Genomic DNA, 5,517 nt, shown 5'->3' with positions numbered 1-5,517 from the left:
TTTAATTGTTAAAACTTTATTTAATTATTCTCAATGAAATCATTTCTAAAAATAAATCTCTAATAAATAAATAAATTTGAAATCAGCTCATAATAATATTTTTCAAAAGTTCTGGGTCTTACATTCTACCTACCTTATAAAAATTTTCGTCCTTGAAAATTAAAGTAATACATAAGATAATACATAGTCTTAGTACTTTTAAATACTTTTAGAAAAGTAAGAAATCTTAGCACATATAGTAATTATAACCATATATATATATATATATGTTCAAATACCGAATAACCAGAAGATTTAAATATAGGGATAAAGTATGGTGTAGGGCAGAAGATACCAGATTCGATGCAAAAAGGTCATATGGTCTCAAGACTTTACAAAAACTTGAAGTAACAAAATAGGGTGCGAATCAAGATAGGCGTTCACAAAGCAAAGCAATAGTTAATATGGTAAAAGGCTACAAAGGATGCCGGTATTTAAACGGCTGACATAACGTTCGCTCACAGATCTCGTATCCATTTCAAAACTTCAACTTTCCAACTCCGTCAATCACTTTACAACTCCATAACCAGTCATAAGTCTAACACCCACAAACTCTTTCATGAGGAACAAAACTCCCACAACTTCTCATAACATTGTACACTCACTGTTTCACCTTCTATATCCACATACTACGTCTTAAAGAGCTAACGCATCGTATTACTATGCCTAAGGGTCGCACGTGATAGCAAAACAATTCTCGAGTTTATTCAGAAGAATACAAGACTTTGAAAAAGAAGGACAGGCCACAAGATAGTCTCTGCAAGAGTTTTGAAAGAACTGATGAAACTACAAGTAAACAAGGGTGTACAAGCGATAAAGAGTGCTGGGAAGAAAATCACCTTGGGCAACCTCAAGAATAACACCTGAATCAAAGAAGTCTGATAGGAACGATAAAAGAAAAGGTAGTGCAGTAGTTTGAACAAAATCAAGCTGAGTCAAAGAAGTATAAGGTTTACAAAAGAAGAATGTCTGAGATCGAAAACAAAGCTTACAAGACTCAAGAGTAGGATTAAAGCACTTTCGAATGCATTGCTCATGAAGAGTGAAAAACTTTTCAAAAATTATTTCACGTTTTCAAAGAAAAATGTGCACAACAAGCATTTTGTAAAAGAATGACAAGAGTATAAATGTAGCATTACTTTAACACAATTCCATGTTGAAAGAGATTATTTAGAGTTTTAAAACAAAATGAATACTAGTTTGGCTAGAAGCAAATTATTTCTTCAAATATTTTAGAAAGATAGTTAGGTGCACAACTTAACCCAAAGTAATCATAAAACTCGGAAGAAGAAGTTAAACTCTATTTAGAAAAGAAAATTTGAGGTAAAAATTTGCTTATAAGTTAGTAAGGGAAATAAGTGGTGCGTTACAAACATATAGGTTTCTGCTAAATATGGAAGTTTTTCGAAACTTCATTTAAAATAGTCCCCCTCTCCTCTCTCCCCTTTCTTTTCTTTCTTTCTTACTGCAGCTGTGCTGCTGCTGAGTGTGTTGTGTGTGTTGCTGATGGGGGGTTGGGTGGCGGCTAAAGGGTTTGGGTGAGGGTTTGTTATGTTAAAATTAAGGTTTAGGTAAAATTAGGTTTAAGGGTAGTTTTGTAATTTCAAATAAAAATAGGGATAATATAGTAATTAGAAATAAATTTTAATCCAACAATAATAATGTATAAAAATACTATTTGTTCATCAATTTTACAAATTATTTTCAATAAAATGTTCAAATAAAAGAGTTAGAGATAATATATTTAATTTCTTTATTTTCCAAAACATCAGTATTAAAATTTAAAATATTAATTATTTAGTCCAAATCATATAAAATTCTTATTTTTTTCATAACTACTAACGTTATAATTTAAATATAGAAAATAACTCGATAATTATGAAATTAAGTAAAATCTTCATTTTAATTGTCAAAACTTGATTTAATTATTCTCAATGAAATAATTTTTGAAAATAAATCTTTAATAAATAAATAAATTTGAAATCAGCTCATAATAAGATTTTTCAAAAGTTTTGGGTCTTACAAGTGTGATGTCGCTTGCAGAGGTATCTTCAGTTTAAAACACAGCTGTGAATGTTGTTCCTAAAGACAATAGGATGCTTATAGTCGATCTATATTCAGCATACATCGGCGAGAAAGGATCATTCTGTAAGACAAAGAGGATGCTTACAGTAGGTATGCCAACTGGAAAGGCATATCTGGACCAGCTGCTGGGTAACGTCGGGAGCGGGTTAGTAACCGACAAGTGAGCTCATGACCTACACTAAGGCTAGACATACATCATCCTTGTGTGAACATTATTCTCTGTTATGCATTTTTATGTCCGTATTCTGCTCTTTGTATTCATTTGTTTGCATTTTATTTTCTGTTTTTTGTTTGTTGTATATCTATATTCTTTGAAATGTTCTACTGTCTGGTGATAACAACGAAAACGATTAACTTTATTAATTATCCTGACCTTACTAAGGACTACTCCCCAGTTCCTACCCCTTATTTTTTCCTTTAGATGGAGACTGGAGTTCTGTTTTACGAGCTTGAGCATCCTTATATATATGAAGACTCGATGTTCCACAGTTACTACATTTTAGCCGCAGAGTCTTGCATACAACTATATGTACTACGAGATCACCCGTTTCAGCACCCGTTAGATAATCCTTATTTTGATCCTGACGCTCCTTATGAGTTCCTATTATCATGGCTCCATCCCGACACTCCGGATCACCCTTTCTCCAACGGACTAGAATATTCCTATCCTGCACAGCCGGTGAACCAGGCAGCTCCTGAGCCTACAGAGCCTGCTGAGCTAGCTTCAGCTAATGACTACATTCCTGCATTTTCTCCTAAGTGGAAATTTTCTCCAGAGCCTATAGTTCCACCATCTCTAGGTGCACAACTAGAAGATCAGTCAGGACTTCCCAGAGAGGCAATTGCTCCGATATACGTGAACAGACCTGTGTTTGCAAACGGTTCTCTCCATGAAGATGTGAGTAGTGATAGCAACATCACTAAAGGTACGGGTGATATAATAGTGATCCCGAATGATGATAATGATGAGAAGGAGGATCTGGATGAGAATTTTGAGGAGGAGGATCTGGATGAGAATTTTGAGCAGGAGGAGTTACCATTGTCGGGTAGCAACCAGCCAGCGGGCGAGCCCCACGAGAATTTGCCCAATAGTGACATATGATTATGAACAGTTAGCATCTAGTAGCATTCTTTTTTAGGACACTCCAGCTTAGGACTGATATTTGTATAAACTGTTACTTGTGTTAGTACACCAGAGATACTAGGAGCTTTTAATGTTGCTAGGTTAGTCTGGGCGCCAGCTTAAAAGCTTTTTATTTGGGCCAGGCCTTGGGGGTCGTGTATTTATATATGTACATATTTTCTAGCAGAGGCTGAAAAGGGTGTAAACTGACTGAGTTCTTTTGTATAACATTGTTGATGATGTATATGATGTACATTATGAATGTGAATATCTGCTGTTTTACTTATCTCTATTATTCATGTTCATGTATGCTTGATTATTTACCTTATGACGTTTCAAAAAAAAATTTACCCGTGAAAATGATAACGATCTAACAAGATACAGGCTCATATATTAAATATTAGTTACAAACTATGAAGATAAATTAGTAACACTCAACTTTTTGTGTAATCATGATATATCGAAAGTTGGGTCGTTACACATTATGCATAAACAAAACAATATGTGAATATGAAAGACCTCTTTTCTAAAATCCTATAGTACAAACATCTGAAAACTAAAATGATAAATTGATAAATCTACACTATAGGATTTCAATAAGGTGTAATACATAGATAGTAGACTTATATCTAATAATCTTACCGAATATTTTCTCCTCTTTTAAGTCTTCAAACCATTAGGCCTAACGTTGAAAGCACTATGCAATAAATCAAGGCGATTTTTTGCCTTCAAATATATACGAGCCACTTTTCTCCTTATCGCATCTTGGATTGTAGGTCATAGTGATAAAATAGTTAGGATAATTTACATATTTGCATATTTACATAATTTACATTTTTATATTTATTTATCATGTACTTGAGTCCATCGATAAAATTATTGGAAGAATTACTACTCTTTTACCAATCCTGCAACATTCACATCTCTCATTATAAGATTCTCAAATAGACATGCATTTACATTTTTCATTTTGCAATTTTGGTTGTTTATACCTAAAGAACTAATATTATAGTAGCTTTGATCCCCCAACTTAAAAATTAAGGAGCACTCCTGTTGTTTACTCTATTGTCAAATTTTTTTTTTTGTTATTGATTTAAGATAAAACATCAATAGTGAATGCTATTCAACCTTAACCATGCAGGTATCTTTCTTTTAGATATTGGCTAACGAAAAACATCATAAGATTTGAAGGTTGGTAGCAGGTCCGCATCAAGTGTAAACCGAGATATATACGTTCACTTGAGAACAAACTGCCAAGTTTCACAATCCATTTTTCAAAATTATCGTTCATGCAAAGATAAAATTAACCCATGCAAAGTGGCATCAAGGATTATCTAGCTTGTCCACTTATGCTTGAAGAAAAAATAATATCAACACGTGTAATGTCCCTCTCAATAAAGATCCAAGCCCAAGCTTTAATTTAATGCTTTCAAAAGAGTAATGTATGTTGGGTCTTGTTGAGGAACTAATTATTAATAATTGCGTATGTGAACGGATAAATCGCATATTGGTAAACTTAATTAATTAGATGGTAGAAGTTAAGAATTGGTTCAAATTTTCAATTCGAGTTCTTTATATGTAGTAAAAGTTTTTTTCTAAGATTATATTGGATAAAGGATATTTTAGAAATAAAAATTAACTTCTCTCATTTCCTAATTAATATAGAGGTATAGATGTTTGATGATAACCTATGCCCATGTATAAATAAATAACAAATTATGATCAAATATATTGGTCTCATAATTAATTTACTAATCTATTTAAATATTAGAAATTCAAATTTTATCTTTTACAACAAATTAATCTTTGGCATAATGAGTTAAGAGATACTATAAATAGACAACTAAAAAAAAACATATTTAAAGACCAGCAAAATTTATTAAATTTTAATGTCCTTTTAGTATTTTTCGAAATTAAATAACAAATTATTGCTTAGATATACTCATGATATAAACAAAACGTTACATACTCTAAGAGTGTGAAACAAAAAATTCCCACTAACTTGTGTGTATTTCGGAGGCAAACTCCAATTAATGGCTGGTTCTTACTTGTTAGAGTTTTCACATAAAACGTACATGTTATTGACAAGTATACAATGTTTGACTTATGTGCATTACAAAGTATATATGCAATTCTACATTTGTTGGTGCATATCACTCTCATCTCAGATACGTCTACCTAAAACTGTATATATGGTGTTTCAAACTTTCAATATCTTAGGTCTTTCTAAAGGTTGACTAATGTTGGTAGAATATATACGTACAAACAAA

This window comes from Arachis ipaensis, chromosome B03 (assembly GCF_000816755.2).
Source record: "Arachis ipaensis cultivar K30076 chromosome B03, Araip1.1, whole genome shotgun sequence".
Classification (NCBI taxonomy): domain Eukaryota; kingdom Viridiplantae; phylum Streptophyta; class Magnoliopsida; order Fabales; family Fabaceae; genus Arachis; species Arachis ipaensis.
Note: the sequence above shows the minus strand (reverse complement) of the source record.